This window comes from Zea mays, chromosome 4 (genome assembly GCF_902167145.1).
Source record: "Zea mays cultivar B73 chromosome 4, Zm-B73-REFERENCE-NAM-5.0, whole genome shotgun sequence".
NCBI lineage: Eukaryota > Viridiplantae > Streptophyta > Magnoliopsida > Poales > Poaceae > Zea > Zea mays.
The window spans coordinates 168,979,774-169,003,943 of record NC_050099.1 but is presented as its reverse complement, the minus strand read 5'-3'; positions in this window follow the sequence as shown (position 1 = coordinate 169,003,943).

Sequence of the window (24,170 nt, the reverse complement as noted above, 5' to 3'; positions counted from 1 at the left end):
CCTCGGTCCATACCGGGCGCACACGCAACATAGTGCCTGCGGCTCCAGGTCGCCTCGGCAACGAGCACCATCACCGCAACCGTCGAACCCACCTCGACGAGAAGGTGCGCCGAGGCTACCACCCCAGGCGTGGGGGACGCTACGACAGCGGGGAGGATCGGATTCCCTCGCCCGAACCACCCGGTCCGCAGGCTTTCAGCCGGGCCATACGACGGGCGCCGTTCCCGACCCGATTCCGAACCCCGACTACTATCACAAAGTACTCGAGGGAGACGAGACCGGAACTGTGGCACACGGACTACCGGCTGGCCTGCCACCTGGGTGGAATGGACGATGACAACCTCATCATCCGCAACCTCCCCCTGTTCCTCTCCGACACCGCTCGAGCCTGGCTGGAGCACCTGCCTCTGGGGCAGATCTCCAACTGGGACGACCTGGTCCAAGCCTTCACCGGCAACTTCCAGGGCACGTACGTGCGCCCTGGGAACTCCTGGGATCTCCGAAGTTGCCGCCAGCAGCTGGGAGAGTCTCTCCGGGACTACATCCGGCGATTCTCGAAGCAGCGCACCGAGCTACCCAACATCACCAACTCGGATGTCATCGGCGCGTTCCTCGCCGACACCACCTGCCATGACCTGGTGAGCAAGCTGGGTCGCAAGACCCCCACCAGGGCGAGCGAGCTGATGGACATCACCACCAAGTTCGCCTCTGGCCAGGAGGCAGTTGAGGCCATCTTCTGGAAGGATAAGCAGCCCCAGGGCCGCCAGCCGGAAGATGTCCCCGAGGCGTCTACTCAGCGCGGCACCAAGAAGAAAGGCAAGAAGAAGTCGCAAGCGAAACGCGACGCCGCCGACGCGGACCTTGTCGCCGCCGCCGAGTATAAGAACCCTCGGAAACCTCCCGGAGGTGCCAACCTCTTCGACAAGATGCTCAAGGAGCCGTGCCCCTACCATCAGGGGTCCGTCAAGCACACCCTTGAGGAGTGCGCCATGCTTCGGCGCCACTTTCACAAGGCTGGGCCACCTGTAGAAGGTGGCAGGGCCCACGACGACGATAAGAAGGAGGATCACAAGGCAGGAGAGTTCCCCGAGGTCCACGACTGCTTCATGATCTACGGTGGGCAAGTGGCGAACGCCTCGGCTCGGCACCGCAAGCAAGAGCGTCGGGAGCTCTGAGCCGTTTCATCTCGCGCCTCGGCGAAAGAGGCCTGCCTCTGTACCGCCTCTTAAGAAAGGCCGAGTGCTTCACTTGGACCCCTGAGGCCGAGGAAGCCCTCGGGAACCTGAAGGCGCTCCTCACGAACGCGCCCATCTTGGTGCCCCCCGCTGCCGGAGAAGCCCTCTTGATCTACGTCGCCGCTACCACTCAGGTGGTCAGCGCCGCGATCATGGTTGAGAGACGAGAAGAGGGGCATGCATTGCCTGTCCAGAGGCCAGTCTACTTCATCAGTGAGGTACTGCCCGAGACCAACATCCGCTACCCACAAATTTAGAAGTTGTTGTACGCGGTGATCCTGACGCGGCGGAAGTTGCGACACTACTTCGAGTCTCATCCGGTAACTGTGGTGTCATCCTTCCCCCTGGGGGAGATCATCCAGTGCCGAGAGGCCTCGGGTAGGATTGCAAAGTGGGCGGTGGAAATCATGGGCGAGACAATCTCGTTCGCCCCTCGGAAGGCCATCAAGTCCCAAGTCTTGGCGGACTTTGTGGTTGAATGGGTCGATACCCAGCTCCCAACAGCTCCGATCCAACCGGAACTCTGGACCATGTTTTTCGACGGGTCGCTGATGAAGACAGGGGCAGGCGCGGGCCTGCTCTTCATCTCGCCCCTCGGGAAGCACCTACGCTACGTGCTACGCCTCCACTTCCCGGCGTCCAACGATGTGGCTGAGTACGAGGCTCTGGTCAACGGGTTGCGCATCGCCATCGAGCTAGGGGTTCGACGCCTCGACGCTCGTGGTGACTCGCAGCTCGTCATCGACCAAGTCATGAAGAACTCCCACTGTCGCGACCCGAAGATGGAAGCCTACTGCGATGAGGTTCGGCGCCTGGAAGACAAGTTCTACGGGCTCGAGCTCAACCACACCGCCTGACGATACAACGAGACTGTGGACGAGCTGGCTAAGATAGCCTCGGGGCGGATAACGGTTCCCCCGGACGTCTTCTCCCGAGACCTACATCAGCCCTCAATCAAGACCGACGACACGCCCGAGGCACCCTCGGCTCGGCCCGAGGCACCCTTGGCCCCCGAGGGTGAGGCACTGCGCGTCGAGAAGGAGCAGAGCGGGGTCACGCCTAATCAAAACTGGCAGACCCCGTACCTGCAATATCTCCATCGAGGAGAGCTACCCCTCGACCGAGCCGAAGCTCGACAGTTGGCGCGGCGCGCCAAGTCGTTCGTCTTGCTGGGGGACGGGAAGGAGCTCTACCACCGCAGCCCCTCAGGCATCCTCCAGCGATGCATATCCATCGCCGAAGGCCAGGAGCTCTTACAAGAAATACACTCGGGGGCTTGTGGCCACCACGCAGCGCCCCGAGCCCTTGTTGGAAACGCCTTCCGGCAAGGTTTCTACTGGCCGACCGCGGTGGCCGACGCCACTAGAATTGTCCGCACCTGCGAAGGGTGTCAGTTCTATGCGAAGCAGACACACCTGCCCGCTTAGGCTCTGCAGACCATACCCATCACCTGGCCGTTTTCTGTGTGGGGTCTGGACCTCGTTGGCCCTTTGCAGAAGGCACCCGGGGGCTACACGCACCTACTGGTCGCCATCGAATAATTCTCGAAGTGGATCGAGGTTCGACCCCTAAGCAGCATCAGGTCCGAACAGGCAGTGGCGTTCTTCACCAACATCATCCACCGCTTTGGGGTTCCGAACTCTATCATCACCGACAACGGCACCCAGTTCACCGATAGAAAGTTCCTGGACTTCTGCGAGGATCACCACATCCGGGTGGACTGGGCCGTCGTGGCTCACCCCATGACGAATGGGCAAGTAGAGCGTGCCAATGGCATGATTCTGCAAGGACTCAAGCCGCGGATCCACAACGACCTCAACAAGTTCGGCAGGCGATGGATGAAGGAAATCCCCTCGGTGGTCTGGAGTCTGAGGACAACGCCAAGCCGAGCCACGGGCTTCACACCGTTCTTTCTAGTCTATGGGGCCGAGGCTATCTTGCCCACAGACTTAGAATACGGTTCCCCGAGGACGAGGGCCTACGACGACCAAAGCAATCGAGCTAACCGAGAAGACTCACTGGACCAGCTGGAAGAGGCTCGGGACATGGCCTTACTACACTCGGCGCGGTACCAGCAGTCCCTGCGACGCTACCACGCCCGAGGGGTTCGGTCCCGAGACCTCCAGGTGGGCGACTTGGTGCTTCGGCTACGGCAAGACGCTCGAGGGCGGCACAAGCTCACGCCTCCCTGGGAGGGGCCGTTCGTCATCCCCAAGGTTCTGAAGCCCGGGACGTACAAGCTGGCCAACAGTCAAGGCGAGGTCTACAGCAACGCTTGGAACATCCGACAGCTACGTCGCTTCTACCCTTAAGATGCTTTCAAGTCGTTCATACACCTCGTTCACACACAAAGTCTAACCATCAAGGAAGGGTCAGCCTTGCCTCGGCAAAGCCCGACCCTCCCTCGGGGGCTAGAAGGGGGGAACCCCCTCTGCGTCAAAAATTTTCCTCGGAAAAGATCTTTTCTGCCGGAACGTCTTTCGTGCTTTTCGACTGCTTCGAAAGTGGGATCCTAAAAACGACGGAGTACACGTAAGCAGCCAAGGCTGACCGAGCCGAGGGATTCCTACGCCTCCGGGATACGGATACCTCACTCATCACCTTCTGCGATAAGTAACTCACGCTCGGATAGGTGACTCCGCGGACCGAACAAGTCTTCACGCTCGAAAACTCTTCTGCCGAAACGATTTTTCGGGCCTTCTAAACTATATCGATAACAGAATCCTACGGACGAGTAAGAGTACACGTAAGCGGCAAGGCCGACCGAGCCGAGGGACTCCTATGCTGTGGGGGATAGATATCCCCCGGGTCCACTAAAGAAATAAAAGATCTCCCGAAAGGCCCAAGGGCCCAATAAATCGTAAGATCGTTCTTTCGTGGGCCTGGGGAAAAACGATCAACAAAGCAGAGAAGACGTAAGGCTGGATTGGAGCAAACCCGGACGGCCCACAACGTCGAACAAGTAAATCCCAACGGAGACCCGACTTTCCCGCGCTGAAGCCCCCATGCAATGGAGCCATGCGAGGATAAGTCGGCGAGGGTTACGTAGGGATAAACTCAAGAGATTCACTACCTTTCAGCTACTTGTTGTTATCATATCCACGTGTACTGCCCCACGGTCGAGTATATAAGGCCTAGGGGGCACCCCTTCAGAAGGATCGACCCTATTTTTGACCAAGCCACTTACGTAAACTCTATGTGCCTTCAATCCAGAGAGCCTTCTTGTAACCACACTCGAATACTCACCAGGACGTAGGGTGTTACGCATCTCTAAGCGGCCTGAACCTGCAAATCTTGTCCACTGTCCCTCGTGCAATCAGGCACGAACCATTTTGCTACAGTCGTTGACACCGTCCTACTCCTAAAAACACCTTGAGGGGTAACCCCGGGTGTGCGGTCGGACCCAAAACACCGACAGCTGGCGCGCCAGGTAGGGGGTGTGTCGACGATCCAAGCTAGCTCAATGGCCGTCACCTTCCACAGCAAGATCATCATGTGTCCCGGATCCATATTCTGCTTCGGGACAATCTCATCTATAGCGGATGAAGAGGGAATTCTACACCGCATCGTGGACCCGCCGGAAAAGAAGTCTCCTCCAACGAACTCCGAAAAAGCTGGAGAAACGCAACTTCCGACCCTTCGGAAAAAGATCGTCTCTGGAAAGGCTGGAGCTGGAAGCTCGCCGACCCGGGAGACTCCGCTGTCTACTTCCCCGACAAATGAATGGACACGGATCGCGAGGAAGAAGGAGACCAGGGAAAGGCAAGTCGTTCTTTCCGTTACTCCGGCCTCAAAGGAGAACGGAAAGAAAGTCGCCACGACAGCAGCACCATTCTACCCCGACGTCCTCTTCATCGGGAGAGTGGAGTCGCCCGTCGTCTCTGACGATAAACCGACCGCACCTGGAGAAGAACCACCCCAACGAGAATCCCGCCGACGGAGGAACCGACGCATGAACATTCGACGACATCATGCGGCCGGAGAACGGGATCCGGAGCAGCCTGTCTCGCGAGACGAGGTCTCGGAGATAGGAGAAACTCCAGAGGAACGCGCCTTCAGAGAGCGAAGGAATTCCCGACGACGTGATCGCCGACGGACTCAGGAGCAAGCCGAACAAGATGCAAGGCAACGCCGGGAGAATCTGCTCTTCGGGCGCAACCTGAACCCCGACTTCGCCCGAGCTATGAACACGCCAAGCAAAGTCGGAGGCGTACTAGCTCGGATAGCTGATGGACTTCCTCGGACTCCCGACGCCAAAGGATACCGACGACTATTTTCTCAGGCGGCCAACCATCTTCTACCGCTCGCTCACCCGCCGAACGACCTACGACACGCCATCAACAGTCGCCGAGACGCGCGAAGCTCTATCAATGCTTCGCGCGAACGGCGGCATGAAAACGAAATTCGCCGTCGGGAGGAGTATGATCGAGATCATGGCTTTCCGACTCAAAGCCAGGCCACCAGGACTGAGTCGGCAACAGCTTCAACTGGCGGTACCACCCGGGGACGGTCGAGGAACCACCATCGCCACTCCCCTCCCCGGGATAAACATCGTCCCCGACGACAGGAGGACACGTGCGGAGTATCCGCTCTTACTCCGCGCCTTAGGGCCATCCAATGGCCTCCCAACTTCAAGGTATCCAATGTCGACAAATATGAACCGAAGCAGGATCCAGGGGGTTGGCTAGCCGTCTACACCACAGCTGCTCGGGCTGCCGGGGCATCTGAGGACGTCATGACCGCGTATCTGCCCATTGTCCTTGGGCAAGATGCGCTGCAGTGGCTACGACATCTACCCCGACATTGCATCGACGACTGGGGAGACTTCAGTCGACGTTTCACCGCCAACTTCCAGTCCCTCTCCGACAAGCCAGCGCAACCATGGGACCTCAAATCCATCAAGCGCCGAGGGGACGAGACTCTCCGGCCCAGGATCTCATTGGAGGAGCAAAGCCCGCACCGGCAGCACCACGACGTGACGCGAACCAACCGCCCGACAAACGCTGGGAGAAGAGGCCTCGTGAAGAAGTACACGCCGCCGGACCACCCGCCTCTCGCGCCCGAGGAGGACCTCGTGGAGGCGAGCGCACGCTCGACGACATCCTCGACGCCCAGTGCCCGTACCACAAGGACATGCGCCACACTCTTCGTAACTGCCGGGACTTCAAGCACTCCGTCGGGCACGGCCGACCCGTCCAACCTCTACCGCCTCCTCCGCCGAGGGGAGGACCAGATGAACCACGACAGCCCCATCAGCAGGAGGAGGGGGGAGGAGGAGCCTTCCCACGCGTCGACAGGGAGGTCAACGTCATCTTCGGCGGACATGGGTCGCAGGAGAACAAAAGACAACAAAAGCTCAACGACCGCCAGATACTGGTGGCGACCACCGGTCCTCCCGCCCCATACCGGTGGTCGGAGCACCCAATCACTTTCACTCGGGAGGATCAATGGCTCAACTTCGACCATCCAGGCAAATACCCGCTCCTCGTCGATCCGGTGATCCGAGAGAGCCGGGTAAAGAAGGTGCTAGTGGACGGGGGGAGCAGCATCAACGTCACTTTCCCCCGGACACTCCAAGGCTTGGGAGTTCACCTCAAAGAGCTCCACGAGTCGGACACTCCTTTCTTCGGCATCGTGCCGACGGAAGGGGAATACCCGCTGGGCCACATCTACATGCCAGTCACCTTCGGAACTCCGGAGAACTACAGAACCGAGTTCCTGAGGTTCGAGGTGGCGAACTTCGACTGCGGGTACAACGCCATCATTGGGAGGCCGGGGCTGGCTAAGTTCATGGCCATTCCACACTATACATACATGATACTGAAGATGCCAGGACCGCAGGGAATCATAACTGTGCGCGCCGACTTCCAAGGCGCCGCAGAATGTTTCCGAGTGGCCATCCAAGCAGCCCTCACCACCAAGCCGTCAACGGTTCCTTCTACACCGGCGAACTCTAAGCCTGAGGAAGACCTCGTTGTACCGGCAAACGAAGCTCAGGCTGCGACCTCTATGCGGCCGACTGAAGAAACCAAGCGGATCAACCTGGGGTTCGCTGATGAGCGCAAGATGGCCACCATCAGCTCCAGTTTGAATGACAAATAGGAAAGCGCGCTCGTCCAGTTCCTGCAAGATAACCGAGACGTATTCGCATGGCAACCTGCGGATATGCCGGGAGTCCCAAGAGAACTGGCCGAGCACAAATTGAAGGTCTATCCCCAGGCGAGGCCGATCCGGCAAAAGCTACGTCGTTTCACGCCCGACAAGAGAGAGGCCATTCGTGCCGAGTTAGCTCGCTTGGTCACGGCGGGATTTATTAGAGAAGTATTACACCCCGAGTGGCTAGCCAACCCTGTTCTTGTACTCAAAAAGAATAAAGTGGATTGGCGCATGTGCGTCGACTATACTGATCTCAACAAACACTGTCCGAAGGATCCCTTCGGGCTCCCGAGGATAGATCAGGTGGTGGATTCCACCGCTGGGTGTTCTGTGCTGTCTTTCTTAGATTGCTATTTCGGGTATCATCATATTAGTTTGGCAAAGGAAGACGAGGAGAAAACGGCGTTCATCACTCCGTTTGGTGCTTTCTGTTATACCTCCATGCCGTTCGGCCTCAAAAACGCTGGAGCGACTTATCAGAGAGCCATTCAAACATGCTTAGCCGATCACTGGGGCAAGCGGGTGGAGGCTTACGTAGATGATGTGGTAATCAAAACAGAGAATTCGGAAAACTTCATCGAAGATTTACAGCTAGTTTTCAACAGCCTGAGAAGATATAGATGGAAGCTCAATCCTGAAAAATGTGTTTTCGGGGTACCAGCAGGAAAGTTGCTCGGGTTCATCGTCAGCAACCGGGGAATTGAGGCTAATCCGGATAAGATTGAAGCTATCATGAAGATGGAAGCTCCCCGTTCACAAAAGAAAGTTCAGCGACTCACTGGATGTATGGCAGCTCTGAGCAGATTTATATCCAGGCTGGGAGAAAAAGGTTTGCCATTTTACAAGCTACTCAAGAAGGTGGATAAATTTCAATGGACTTCAGAAGCACAAGAAGCTCTAGACGCACTGAAGAAATTCTTGACAACACCACCAGTATTGAAACCACCCCGGCGAGCTACGCCGATTCAACCGGCTGAAGATTTGTTGTTGTATATCTCTTGCACGACTCACGTGGTAAGCACCGCGTTGGTAGTCGAGCGAGTAGAAGAGGGACATGCCTATCCAGTACAACATCCTGTTTACTTTATCAGTGAAGTTCTAGGCCCCTCGAAGAAAAAGTATCCTCAGGTTCAGAAGCTAGTATATGCAGTACTTCTAACTGCCCGCAAGCTGCGTCACTACTTTGACGACCACAAAGTCATAGTAGTCACTGGTTTTCCAATAGGGGACATTCTTCGCAACAAGGAAGCCATTGGCCGAATAGCCAAGTGGGCTTGCGAGTTGGGATCCCACGATATCGAGTTCCGACCTCGCACTGCCATCAAAACTCAAGCACTGGTTGACTTCGTATCAGAGTGGACAGAGCAGCAAGTACCAGACAATCCAGAAACTGCAGAAGTATGGCGAATGTATTTCGATGGCTCGCTGAAGCTGCAGGGAGCAGGAGCAGGGATTCTCTTCACTGCACCTGGAGGCGAGCACCTCAAGTACGCTCTCCAGTTGCTATTCCCGGCCTCTAACAATGCAGCCGAGTATGAAGCTTTGATACACGGATTGAACATCGCCATGTCACTGGGCGTCAAGAGATTGATGGTATACGGAGATTCTCTGGTAGTCATCAGCCAGACAAACAAGGAATGGGATTGTTCAAGTGATTCAATGGGAAAATATTGCGCTGCCATCCGAAAGCTGGAAGATAAATTCGAGGGTCTGGAGTTTCATCATATAGAAAGAGATCGGAACACGGCGGCCGATGTACTGTCCAAGCTCGGATCCAGTCGGACTCAGGTCCCGCCCGGGGTCTTCGTGCAAGAAATTCTCCAGCCGAGTATCTCAATGGATCAAACAGAAGAATGCAACATCATAGATCAACCCGAGTCAGACTCTGATGACTGGAGACGGCCGATTATTAAGTATATAAGGAATGAAGAAGAACCAGATGACAAGAACTCGGCAGAGCGCATTGCCAGACAATCAGCTCACTATACACTCATTGGGGAGGTATTGTACAGGAGGGGCGCGTCAGGCGTCCTCATGAAGTGCGTTCTCCCGTCCACCGGAAAGCAACTTCTGGAGGAAGTCCATGCAGGGCAGTGTGGAGTACATGCAGCATCCAGAACACTAGTCGGGAAGGTCTTCAGGTCAGGATTCTATTGGCCGACGGCGAAGAACGATGCAGCCGAGTTAGTTCAGAGATGCGAAGCTTGCCAATACCTGTCAAAGCAACAGCACATGCCAGCACAGCAGCTACAGACCATACCAGTAACTTGGCCTTTCGCATGCTGGGGACTGGATATGATTGGACCTTTCAAGAAAGCTCAAGGAGGATATACCCATGTATTGGTGGCGATTGACAAATTCACTAAATGGATAGAGTTCCAGCCCATTGCTTCTTTAACCTCTGCTAAAGCCGTGGAATTCATACAAAGCATAATATTCAGATTCGGGATACCAAACAGTATCATCACTGACTTGGGATCCAACTTCACCAGTTCAGAATTCTTTGACTTCTGCGAGCAAAAGAGCATTCAGATCAGGTACGCATCTGTAGCGCATCCAAGAGCCAACGGGCAGGTTGAGCGAGCCAACGGAATGATATTGGAGGCACTCAGGAAAAGGGTCTTCGATAAGAATGAAAAATTCGCAGAAAATGGATAAGAGAACTGCCTTATGTCGTTTGGAGCTTGAGAACCCAACCTAGCCGAGCCCTGCATGGAAACACTCCTTTCTTCATGGTCTATGTGTCGGAGGCAGTGCTACCTGCTGATCTCAAGTTTGGGGCGCCAAGATGGATCTTTGAAAGCATAGCAGAAGCCGAGGCCACCAGGCTGGAGGATATTGATATACTTGAGGAAGAACGACTGAATGCAGTGATCCAATCAGCACGGTACCAGCAAACTCTAAGGCGCTATCACGACAAGGCTGTGCGACAACGCTTCTTTTCGATAGGAGACCTCGTCTTCCGCCGAATTCTAACGGGGGAGGGACGGCACAAGTTATCACCCTTATGGGAAGGGCCTTTCATAGTAGCAGAGGTTACTCGGCCCGGATCGTATCGCCTCACCCAGATGGATGGCACAGAAGTTGGGAACTCCTGGAACATAGAGCACCTCAGAAAGTTTTACCCCTAGCTGTATTTCAAAACAGCTGGGGCGACCATGTATTCTGTAAAATGGAAATACGTCATCAATAAAGAGAGATTTCAAAGATACTCGGCTCGTTTACGACTGACTTGCATTCTTACTTAACTCGGGGTGACCACTATGCCCTACAAACGGAGCAATCGACTTAAGTCGGCAACGACTTAAGGCGGTGCAACATGCTCACGCTTACTTAACTCGGGGTGACCACTATGCCCTACAAACGGAGCAATCGACTTAAGTCGGCAACGACTTAAGGCGGTGCAACATGCTCACGCTTACTTAACTCGGGGTGACCACTATGCCCTACAAACGGAGCAATCGACTTAAGTCGGCAACGACTTAAGGCGGTGCAACATGCTCACGCTTACTTAATTCGGGGTGACCACTATGCCCTACAAACGGAGCAATCGACTTAAGTCGGCAACGACTTAAGGCGGTGCAACATGCTCATGCTTACTTAACCCAGGGTGACCACTATACCCTACTAACGGAGCTATCGGCTAAAGTCAGTGGTGGCTTAAGCCGGTGCAGCTTACTCGCGCTTACGCAATTCAGGGGATGACCCCCATGTCCCGCAAACAAACTTCATAATCATCATGCAGCGTTACCACAAACTTGCGAATTAATAAATTCTGATACGATAAGAGAGTGATCATGTCATTCGAATGATAGGCTGATATCCTCTAACGAGTACTTGATCATACTAACCGCGCGCTCATAGCACACAAAATGTTTCTCTATTTTCCAATGTCTTTCTCAGGAACGATTGACGAAGAAGGGCGATTCGAAGAATCGGGGGCAGCATTCACATCGGCTTTTATGTCTTCAGGGACAACCACGCCGGGTCTCCTCATCAAGATTCGTCCCGCCCGAATAGCCTTGTCCATGGCTTTATCGCGCTGGTCTTTGAGAGTAGCAGCAGTCTCTTCGGCAATTTTAGCAGCCAACTGAGCAGCTTCTAACTCCTGGGCAATGGTTTTCTTGGAAGCTCGGAGTTCTTTGATGGTGGCATCCTTCGCTGATAGCAATCGCCTAAGACTGGTCACTTCATCCACGGATTCTTGCAACCTACAACGCTGATTGTCCAGTTCCTCCATTGTGAAGCGGTGACTCCTCTCTAAGATGGTCAGCGAGTTGTTAGAATCTCGATACAATCTGTCCAGATTGTCGCGAGAAGCAGCAAGGATACGTTTTTCTTCCTACAAGCAAAAATCAACTCCTTCAGAATCCAAGCAAGTAATAAGAGCATAGCAAGACGAGGCACGGTTTTGTAAGTTACCTTTTCAGAGTCAAGCCGAGCATGAAGAGAAGAACTCAGAGCGTTGGCGTCATCCAAAGCAGCGGAGACCTGATTCAGTTCAGTCTGGCTCTGAGAATACTTCTCCTCGAAGTCAGCACACCGTTGAGCCATTTCAGCTTGATCTCGGGAATGTTTTTCCTCAAGAACTGCAATCTGTCGAGTCATTCCTATCAAGAGGTAATCAAACGAAAGGAGGTCAGAAGGTAAAACAATCTACGAATAAAGGCAAGGAAGAAGAAGAAGGGCACTAACCAGCATTAGTTGCCTCCAACTCGGATACACGACGATGAAGCGACTCCGGATTCCAACGCTCAAGAGATGAAGCCACTTCTGGGATGGAAGCACCCTGCGATCTCAGCTGGCTGGCCATCCCATCCACCAAAGCCTAATGAGAAGAGCGGATGAACATAATGACAAAAATTCATGCAACGTAAAGATCAAGCTAAAGTACAGCACAGTACCTGGAGGATGGAAAAGAACGAAGGGATCCCCAAGTCAGGAGAAATCAGCTGATAACCAGGTGCCAGACCACCACCCGAAGCAGTTTGCAACAGACCAGCAGGAACGAGCTCAGTACATTCAACAGAGCCTAATGCCAGACCAGCGGGGATGATGCCCTCTAAAGCGACTCCCTGATCCAGAGTTTGGGCCACCACCATACCGCCAGAGTGTGGAGGTGAACCCGCATGAACATCCATGGAAGTGCAGGAAGGAGACCTTGCTCGGACACCCTCGGGGGCTGGGTCACAGTTGGCACTGCCCACTTGAGCCGGATCATCTCCGGCAACACCCTCGGGGGCTGGGCAGTGGCTTATACTCTTCACCCGAGCTAAGTCTTCCCCGGCGACATCCTCGGGGGCTGGGCACGTGTCAGCACTATTCAAGGGGTCCAAGCTCTCTGCCGTAACCACCTCTAAGGTTGACGGGCCTTCAGCTACTTCCATGGGACCAGAACAATCCAAGTCAGCATCCCGACCCTCGAGATCGTGCTCTAAGGTCGACGAGGCACGGGATGACCTCAATCCGGCATCTGGCACGGCAGCACAAGTCTCTGTTGCGTCATCATCCACAGGTTCTGATAGCAAGTCCTCTGGGACCATATCCTCTAGAGTTTGATCAAAGTTGGCCATGGACAGTTCTTGCAGACCAATAAGGGCAGACAAAGCAGGAGAAGGAACTCCACTACTTCCACCGCTGGCGATGAACTGCCGACTGTTTTTCCGAGTTAAAGGAGCTTCATCTTCTTCCCCTTCATCCTCCACAGCGGCGACGCAAGCAGCACTCCCATTGGGATCAGCAACAGTTTGGGCACACCCATTGGGATCAGTGTCAGTAAGACCAGTTGTAGGCACTTCTTCAGCAGCAGGAGCTAAGGTACCGGCGTCCTCATCAAAACTGGATACTCGCCGGAGGCGTCTTCTCTTCTTCTTTTGCTCATCAGCAGAAGGCTCGGGCTGACTGGTTCGGCTAGGGCGTCTCAGGCAAGTACTGACAGGTTTCGGGACATCCAAAGTTGTATCAACCTCTGGAAGGGGCACCACTGCCAACGTACCATCAGGAGCAGCATCGGACGAATCCTCAGCTAACAGATCAAGCATGTCATTTATGTCTGCATCACTAGGGTTCAGAGGCACTTCAAAATAAACCTGCCGTTCATCATCAGGAATCGCCCCGAGCGAAGCAACCAAAGTACTGACTTCTTCAGCAGAGGGTCGCACTCTAAGGCCCAAATTGCTATCAGTCACAGGCGGATTTGACACAAAAAGTGTGAAAGCTTTGGGAGGAGGTAGGTTCCAAGCCGAGTATGCCACTGGAGCACCAACATTTGAAACTTTACCCCTGAGGATCATTTCAAGTCGGCTTACCAAGTCAACAGAAGGAATTCTCCTATTGGTAACCCGAGTTGAGTCGGCCAGCCCTCGATACATATATGCCGGATAGGCCCTGTCTTTCAGTGGCTGAATGTTCTTGAAAACAAAATCAGTGACCACAGCTTCGGCAGTCAGACCTCTCTCTTTCAGTAATCCGACTTCAGTAAGCAACACGCCTGCCTCGGCCACTTCCTGATCTGTGGGAGACTCAGTCCAACTCGGAGTGCGAACGTCTGGCTGTCTTCCTGACCGGGAGGGGAGAGAATTTCCATAATTATCAACTATAAACCACTCCAGACGCCACCCTTTAATGCTATCTTTGAGGGGAATCTCAAGGTACTCGGTCTTCCGCCCACGGCGCATCTCCAAACTGGCACCTCCGACCAGCTGATGTTGCCCCCCGGCCATCCCAGGGCGACAATGATACAGATACTTCCATAAACCGAAATGCGGCAGCACACCGAGGAAGGCTTCGCATAGGTGAACGAAAATGGAGATTTGGAGAATGGAATTAGGGTTCAAATGGGTCAAGTTGATATGATAGAAGTCAAGGAGGCCACGGAAAAAAGGAGAGATGGGAAGGCCGAGGCCGCGGAGAAGAAAAGGAGCGTAAACTACAGACTCGTGGGTATCCTCTGTTGGGACAGTTGTCCCGTGGAAAATCCGCTAAGAACAGAGCTCCCGCGGAGGAAGAACCCCGATGGAGACGAGGCGGAGAAGTTCAACTTCGGAAATAACAGACATATGGTTACCTGCGAAGGGTAACTAACTGTTGGGGTCGATTGCGGGGATCACCGCAGCAGACGAGTTCGCAGTTTTCCTCTTGGGCGCCATCTTGCTTCTCACTGGTGAACAGAGTAGGAGGCGAGTGGCAGAGAAGATTCAGATGCGGAAATGCAAGAATTAGGGCACGGAAAGCAAAGGCGGCTAAAAGCGAAACTCTTATGGGATATTCTTGAGCCAGATACCGCTTCAAAAAGTGCCCAGTCATCACCCGGCAGTTATTTCTGAAACCTCAGCATGCCACGTGGACATCTGGCAGTTATTTCCGAAAAAGCCGACGTGCCACTTCATCACTCGGTTATTATCCTCAAAATAACTCGCGTGGCCGGCTATTGCTCAGCGTTGCCTCTAAAACGCTGACCCCGTATTCAATCGCTCGGCATTACTTCTAAAATGCCGACGCCGACCTTCAATCACTCGGCGTTGCTTCCCAAACGCTGATCTCGTATTCTATCGCTCGGCATTACTTCTAAAATGCCGACGCTGACCTTCTATCACTCGGCGTTGCCTCTAAAACGCTGACCTCGTATTCAATCGCTCGGCATTACTTCTAAAATGCCGACGCCGACCTTCAGTCACTTGGCGTTGCCTCTAAAACGCTGGTCTCGTGTTCTATCGCTCGGCATTACTTCTAAAATGCCGACGCCGACCTTCTATCACTCGGCGTTGCCTCTAAAACGCTGACCTCGTATTCAATCGCTCGGCATTACTTCTAAAATACCGACGCCGACCTTCAGTCACTCGGCGTGGCTTCTAAAACGCCGATCTCGTGTTCCATCGCTCGATGTTACTTCTAAAACGCTGACGCCGACCTTCGCTGACTTGGTGTTGCCTCTAAAACGCTGGTCTCGTGTTCTATCGCTCGGCATTACTTCTAAAATGCCGACGCCGACCTTCAGTCACTCGGCATGGCCTCTAAAACGCCGATCGCGTGTTCAATCGCTCGGCGTCGCTTCTAAAATGCTGATGTCGACCTTCACTGACTCAGCGTTGCCTCTAAAACGCCGGTCTCGTGTTCGATTGCCCGATGTTACTTCTAAAACGCTGACGTCAACCTTCAATCGCTCGGCGTTGCTTCTAAAACGCCGACACCGACTACAATATTACTCGGCAGCTACTTCTGGAAGCGTCAATGTGATGCGCAAGTTATTCATCTACTATATAAAAAAAAATCAGTTCGACAAACAGAGAAAGCGAGTCATCGAGAAGGGGCCAACGACAGTTCTTCATTAAGGGGAAGTTAATAAGTTTACAAACCAACTCTTCGCGAGTTGGTGCCTCCCTACTTCTACTCTACATTACTACTACTACTAAAACTACACTACACTACTCTACATTACTACTACATTATTCTAACTACACTATACTAATATCTAATGACCAGTGGCGTTTAGCCACTGGCCTTGCTACTGCTGCCCTTGCCGCCGCCGCCCCTGGTGCTGCCCTTGCCGCCGCCGCCCCTGGTGCTGCCCTTGCTGCTGCCGCCTCTGGTGCTCCCCGTGCTGCTGCCGCCTCTGGTGTTGCCCTTGCCGCCGTTGCCCCCGCCGCCGTTGCTGCCGTCACCGTCGCCATCGCCACCGTCGTCGTCGTCGTCGTCATCTTCGTCCTCGCCGCCGTCCGAGTCCTCCTCGTCCGAGGAGAACTCGGACTCATCCGAGCCCTCGAGCCCGGAGCGCTCGACAGCCCGGATGTACATCCAGACCTCCGCGGCAATCCCCTGGGAGTCGTCTGAATCATCAGACGACGCCGGGGGAGAGACGGGAGCCGGGGATCCCTCGGACTCGGAGGAGAACTCCTCCTCCGAGTATTCCGAGTCACCGAAATCCTCCGACGGAGGAGTCGGCTCGCGCTTGCGCTTAGTACCCTTGCCCATGGTGGAAGCAGACAGAGGGGAGAAGAAGGACGCAGTAAAGAACAGCGAAGAGATGTGAAAAAACCAGAGGAGCAAGGGCGTTATTTATAGAAAGGAAAGGCAACCGCTCACTTCCAACCGCGGTCACTGAACAGTCGCAAAGCATTCAATAAGCACTCCCACCCATCTGAAGACACGTCAGACAGCAGACGCCGTTTCATGCAACACTATACCCATTGGGACTCCAGTCAACAGCGCAAAGGATATGATTACACTAGCCGTCCCATCACATTACTACTAAGAAGCAGCCGGCTAAAACACTCAGCGTACCAAGCCGTCCCTTGCCCACACCCATTGGGGGGGACGCCCAGGAATTATCAGTATATTTTCCAAAACGATCACATCCGTGCAGGGCACGCAGTAAATACCTCAAGACAAAAATGAGATATCAGTAAGGATCAGAGGAAAGCCAAATATAGCCAGCAAAGTACAAGATATGGCCGACAGAAGCGATGTGAAGACTAGACAGAGAACGTTCATCAAACGTCCAATCAAGTCGCAGAAGCAAATAAATTGCATTACCTAGCAAGATATGGATGGATTGCAAACTCGGCTGCTAAAGACAAAATATATGCTGACCTCTGCAGCAAAATTTTGATGACATAATGCTGACCTCCAAAGCATAATGCGAATAGCTTCGTGCCAGTTTTTACAAGCAAAAGGAAGACCTTCGAATGGATTATCCTTAAAAAATCCATTTGAAGGTCGGGGGCTACACCCATTGGGTGCACCTTCGGTGCACCCCATGGATTATCATTCTAAACCGATATAGTGCCGACTTCTAAGGCGTGGGACAAGATTGAAAAGACCAATCCTCAACCGAGGTACAGGAGCGCACATGGAGATAATTTTTGGGGAAGACCTTCGAGTAGATTACCTTCTAAAATCTACTCAAAGGTCGGGGGCTACACCCATTGGGTGCACCTCCGGTGCACCCAATGAAGTTCAGAATCCTACGAGTCAAAATGCCGACCTCTAAGGCACAAGCACAGAACTAAACTTCGGTCGAACGAGTGATCGGAGCAAGAGAAGACAGCAGGAAGTCATTTTCCTGGACCTTGGATCTTTGGGTTGATTACCTCTAAATCAACCCAAAGATCGGGGGCTTGTGGGGGATAGATATCCCCCGGGTCCACTAAAGAAATAAAAGATCTCCCGAAAGGCCCAAGGGCCCAATAAATCGTAAGATCGTTCTTTCGTGGGTCTGGGGAAAAACGATCAACAAAGCAGAGAAGACGTAAGGCTGGATTGGAGCAAACCCGGACGGCCCACAACGTCGAACAAGTAAATCCCAACGGAGACCCGACTTTCCCGCGCTGAAGCCCCCATGCAATGGAGCCATGCGAGGATAAGTCGGCGAGGGTTACGTAGGGATAAACTCAAGAGATTCACTACCTTTCAGCTACTTGTTGTTATCATATCCACGTGTACTGCCCCACGGTCGAGTATATAAGGCCTAGGGGGCACCCCTTCAGAAGGATCGACCCTATTTTTGACCAAGCCACTTACGTAAACTCTCTGTGCCTTCAATCCAGAGAGCCTTCTTGTAACCACACTCGAATACTCACCAGGACGTAGGGTGTTACGCATCTCTAAGCGGCCCGAACCTGCAAATCTTGTCCACTGTCCCTCGTGCAATCAGGCACGAACCATTTTGCTACAGTCGTTGACACCGTCCTACTCCTAAAAACACCTTGAGGGGTAACCCCGGGTGTGCGGTCGGACCCAAAACACCGACATACGCCTCCGGGATACGGATACCTCACTCATCACCTTCCGTGAAAAGTAACTCTCGTTCGGACAAACAATTATGTTACCGACAAATAAGTCCAGACACTCGAAACAAGAGGAAAAGAAACACAACTTTACAACACGACGACAGTGTGTTTGGGCCTCGGCGGCCGCAGAAAACATACACACACTACAAGGTAAACCGATCCTGCAGGCTCGGACCTTGACGGAGGGGGAGCAGCAGCACCCTCGGCGTCAACTACACCTTCGGCGAAGTCCGACCGAGCCTCGGACGGCGACACGGTCGGAGGATCTCCACTCCGAAGGACGACATCAGCACCACGCCCGGGCCGTCGCCGCCAGGGTCTTCTCCAGGAATCCGGCCCGAGCAGACGGTTCGGCCGGCCACCCCGAGGCCTCAGCCAGCTGTCCCCCGAGGACATCAGCCCGGCTCGTGGCCTCGGCAACTCGACTCCTGCGTCGGTCCTGCCAGTGGACAGCCCAGCCAGGCTCCGGCCGACGAAGTCTTCTTTTCGAGCCAACTCTGCCTCTGTCCATGCTGACACTGTTGCCTCCGGTTTCGGCTCATCGAAGAGCAGCCGATGATTTCCTTTAACTAAGCAAGAGAAGCCTCGGGCGGCAAGGCCGACCGAGCCGAGGGACTCCTACGCCTCCGGGATACGGATACCTCACTCGTCACCTTCGCACGAGGCAACTCACACTTGGTTAAGCAGTCCAGTTAGCCGACAGGCGAGTCCTAGTGCTCGAAATGAGGAAAAAACACGGCTCCGTGCTGAAAATACATACATGTTCAGGCCCCGACAACCACAATGAACGAGACACCGGCACTCAAGGTGCCATTACAAACGGAACTCCGGTTCCGTCCCCGCGGGTATGAACAACCTCCACACCGGGGAGCCCGCGGCGACAAGCTCCGGGCGGCTCGCCAGCGACCTCTGCAGCAGCAGCCATGGTCCCAGGACAGACGCAGCCACCGGAAGGCTCTCGTTCGCGTCCCCACTCAAGGGACGCAAACCAGACATTAAAGCCAAAGAGCCGGAGGTCGGTCCGTAGGCGGCACTGACGGCCTCGACGGTGGGGAAGCTTCCTCCAGCTGCCACCACGTCAGCACCGACGGCGGCGTCTGCCTCTCCACCAATGCCGCACCGGCGAACACGGGCCGCTCCAAAGCGCACCGGCAGGTCCTCGCTCCCGTCCTTGCCACGAAAGCGAGGAGGAGGACGGAATGTTGCATCCTAGCTGGGCAGCAACAGTTCGCCTTCCCCGACATGGCTGGAGGACGCCTCCTCCGCAGAGCTGGAGGATGGTTTCCACCACCAGAAGCTGGAAGAGGAGGTGGCCAGCCGACCCGTGCGGGAGGTAGAGCCCCGGCTCACCTCGCTCTCCGCCCCAGCAAGGATGATGAACATCCTTGAAGCTGAGGGCGGGACCAAGATCGCAGCCCGGCATGCTTCTCCCCACCCAGGGGCTGGTGGTCACCGTCTTGGGTGACCACCGGCGAGGGGATGCGGCTGGGCTGCCTGATGAAAATCCTTGAAGCCGAACGATGGCTGAAAGGTACCAACTTCCGTGGAGTTGCGTTCCTCCAACGACAAGGCGGAAGGACTGCGAGTGTTCCCCATCCGGGGGCTCAGAAGGTGGAAAGACGCGATGCATAAGGGGAGCGCGAAGACATGGTTGCCTTTCAAGGGGGTCACCCTCCTTTTAAAGGCAACTCTCCCCACTTGCGTCCTCAACCATCGTGGGCTGAGTCTTCTCCAACACGCTCCAAGGTCCTCCCCCTACGACACGGGGGCTGGGTCCCACGCGTCATGCAAGCTGGCCCAGGGCAGAAGAAGCCAAACCGCCACGCGCGGTGCGCGCAACTGCCCAGCGGTTACAAGCATTCCTCCACTTTCGCCCAGACCAGCGGGTGAAAGGGCGGACCGCCATGCAGGCGGCATGCAACCGCACCAAGTGAGCGTGCCCTTTCGACTCCAACGCGTCCAGCATGGGGGCCCAGGCCCACACGTCATGCAACCGGCGCACCGGTTGCTACGTGCAAGCAACTGCACCGCCACTCGCGCCACTACCGTGCCTCCTCGACTGCGGAACCAGTACCGCGACTCGAGGCAACCCTGCGTATGACCCAACAGTGCTAGCCAGGCACATCGGTCATGGGTCAGTCAGCTGCGGGAGAAGGCGCGACGGTCGATACGGCCAAAAATGGGCCGGCAGTAATGGCGGTGGCAGGCGGGCGGAAGCAACGGTCACGTCGTTAGCCAAGCTCACGTCCCCTCCTGGGACAGAGAGAGAACCCTCTCCCACGGCGTGAAGACGGCGCGCCCGCGTTCCGTTCCTCGAACGGCTCGCGCAAGCGCAACGGCTGCCCCGCGAACCACTCGTCCCGTCGCATTAACTCCGCGGCGGGACAGGCGGCACCTTTGGCAGGAGAAGGGGGCGACGCTTCACCTTCGCCATAATGACTGCGTCAAAAAAGGTGCGCCACGTCATTCGATTTCATATCCTTTTCCTTTTCCTCTTTCTCTCTCTTACAACAGGGACCGGGAAAGGGGGATACCCCGAAAGGGATCCTTCTCCGCGAAGGAAACGGGCCCCGAGCCCCCCTACTGATAGAGGTTCGAAGGCTGGCCCCTCGGAGGGGTTCAACAGCCGCCTCAGAGCGCTCGGGCTCCGCGCCCACTACTGATCAGAGGTTCGAAGGCCGGCCCCTCGGAAGGGTTCAACGGCCGCCTCAGGCCACTCGGGCTCCGCGCCCACTACTGATCAGGGGTTCGTAGGCTGGCCCTCGAAGGGTTCACATCCGCCCCAGACGCAGAGCGAGGGATGACCCTGGGTACGTTTGATACATAACCAAGGCTCGGGCTACGCTCCCGAGGTACCCTAGGGCATTTCCGAGACCAGTGGGAACGATCTTGTAACGGAATCCCATCAGAGGGAGGCATCGAGCCCTCGGACCCCGTCAAAAGGGGACCGGGTCCGGCAAATCACCCGCAGGTACTTTTGGAGCGCGCCTCCGGGCCTCTAGCCGACCCCTAACAAATGGGGCACGGGCGTCCACTCGGATTACCCGTTAGCAGCTCACTGGAGACACCATGTTCGGCGCCCTCCAAGGGCAACATGGCGCTTTTCCCCCTCCTCCTTGCGGAAAGGCGACGCAGGGGCGTACGTAAAAAAGTCAAGTCTATCCTTGACCGTCCTCTCGCTCTGTGCGGAGGCTCGGGGGCTGCTCTCGCAAACCCGGCTTCGGCCAAACCGTTGACAGCGTCAACATACCAGCCCGAGAACTTGGGATCCGACCCTGCACCGGGCTACGGCCAGCTCGCATGAGGGAACAACCAAACCGGCCGAAGCATCGCGAAACGCATTAAGACCTCGAAGGAGTCAAACCACTCCTCCGAGGCCTCGGGGGCTACACCCGGCGGGTGCGCTCGTGCGCACCCACCGGAACAAAATGCAACCGAGAAAGGCCGGTCCCCTTGCAAAAAAAGTGCGACAAAAGCCTCCAAGCGAGTATTAACACTCCCTTTGAGGCTCGGGGGCTACTGTCGGGGACCATAATTAGGGGTACCCCAAGGCTCCTAATCTCAGCTGGTAACACCCATCAGCACAAAGCTGCAAAGGCCTGATGGGTGCGATTAAGTCAAGGCTCGGTCCACTCAAGGGACACGATCTCGCCTTGCCCGAGCCCAGCCTCGGGCGAGTGCAGCTGACCCCGGAGGATTTACGTCTCGCCCGAGGACCCCCTCCAGCAACGGACACACCTTCGGTTCGCCCGAGGTCCAGTCTTTGCCAAGAAGCAACCTTGGCCAAGTCGCCATGCCGACCGACCGTATCGCAGGAGCATTTAATGCAAAGGTGGCCTGACACCTTATCCTGACGCACGCCCTTCAGTCAACAGAGCCGAAGTGACTGCAGTCACTTCGCCGCTCCACTGACCGGCCTGACAAGAGGACAGCGCCGCCTGCGCCGCTCCGACTGTTGTGCCACTCGACAGAGTGAGGCTGACAGCGGCCAAGCCCGGCCTCAGACGCCATAAGAAACTCCGCCTCGCCCGACCCAGGGCTCGGACTTGGGCTCGGCCCCAGAAGACGACGAACTCCGCCTCGCCCGACCGAGGGCTCGGACTCGGGCTCGGCCGCCGAAGACGACGAACTCCGCCTCGCCCGACCCAGGGCTCGAACTCGGGCTCGGCCCCGGAACACGACGAACTCTGCCTCGCCCGACCTAGGGCTCGGACTCGGGCTCGGCCTCGGAAGACGCCGAACTCCGCCTCGCCCGACCCAGGGCTCGGACTCGACCTCGGCCTCAGCCGACGGTCTCCGTCTCGCCCGACCCAAGGGCTCGGACTCGACCTCGACCTCGGAAGACAGACTCGACCTCGACCTCGGAGGAGCCTCCGCCTCGCCCAACCCAGGGCTCGGACCGACCACGTCACGGGAGGGGCCATCATTACCCTACCCCTAGCTAGCTCAGGCTACGGGGAACAAGACCGGCGTCCCATCTGGCTCGCCCCGGTAAACAAGTAATGATGGCGCCCCGCATGCTCCATGACGACGACGGCTCTCAGCCCTCTTACGGAAGCAAGGAGACGTCAGCAAGGACTCGACAACCCCGACAGCTGTCCTTCTGCCAGGCTCCAGCGCTCCTCCGACGGCCACGACATCACACGAACAGGGTGCCAAAACCTCTCCGGCTGCCACGCCGGCATGTACTTAGGGCACTAGCTCCTCTCTGCTAGACACGTTAGCACATTGCTACATCTCCCAATTGTACACCTGGACCCCCTCCTTACGCCTATAAAAGGAAGGTCCAGGGCCCTCTTACAGAGGGTTGGCCGCGCGGGGAAGGACGGGACGGCGCGCATAAGCCTCTCGCTCTCTCCCACGCGGACGCTTGTAACCCCCTACTGCAAGCGCACCCAACCTGGGCGCGGGACAAACACGAAGGTCGCGGGTTTCCCCTTTTACGCATGTCTCCCTCCTGCTCCATTTCCCCCCTTCGCGCTCCGTCTCGCGCCGACCCTGGGGCACGCGGCGACAATTTACTCGTCGGTCCAGGGACCCCCCTGGGGTCAAAACGCCGACAATATTAGATATGTTTTTATTTCAATAAAACACTATGTTTTATATCAACTAACTGTCTCTCAAAAAACAGATGTGGCACTGAAGTGGCTATAGGGTGTCGGTAAAGGTTGTACACTGGAGCATATTGTGGTAGATAAGAGCTATCGATAATCGATACAGACTGATCGATAACTGATGTGTCGTTTGATATAACCCGAAGAGGTTGGAATTCGCCTTAGCCTGGATCCAATCCTAGCAGTCTATAGCGTCTGCCATGTCAGCTACCGACCACACCACCGATTATGCTATCGACCATCGTCGGTCCTTATCTACCATAATGCTCTAGTGCACATCCTTTATCGTCGGACTACATCCACATCATCACCGTATCAGCTTTTCATTTACATAATATAATTTAAAACAAAACACAAAACACGATGTTTTTCTTAGAAAAAAACACATATGTTTTATGTTTTATATTCTATACCCAACCATAATATAGATATTTTTATTGAAAACGGGGGAATAAAGTTGGGTCATGTCAGGCCTAACTCGTTGTGCCGCACCTAAGGCCCAAATACGGTACGGTGTTGATACGGGCCCGGTAAACAATGTGTCGGACTGAGCTCTGGCCAAGCTACAGCGTGCTGGGGTCATCTAGCAGGTCTTGCCCATTTGCACATGTACACTCGTACACCAATGATATGCCCGTGCAAACAGGCATCGACACAAGTAAGGCTATGCGCAACGCTACCCCCTTGGCAGCCCCCTCCCCTTGCATGTGGCGCGTAGGGGACACTCTACGGCCGCAGCGGTGCCTCCTACGGCGCCCCCTACGTGCCGGCCCCCTTCTCTCTCCCCCCAGATATAGCGTGTCACTGTTCATCCCCCAAACACTATGCTGTAGATCCACGAGTAATTGTTAGTAGATAAAAAATTGATAGTTGGTATA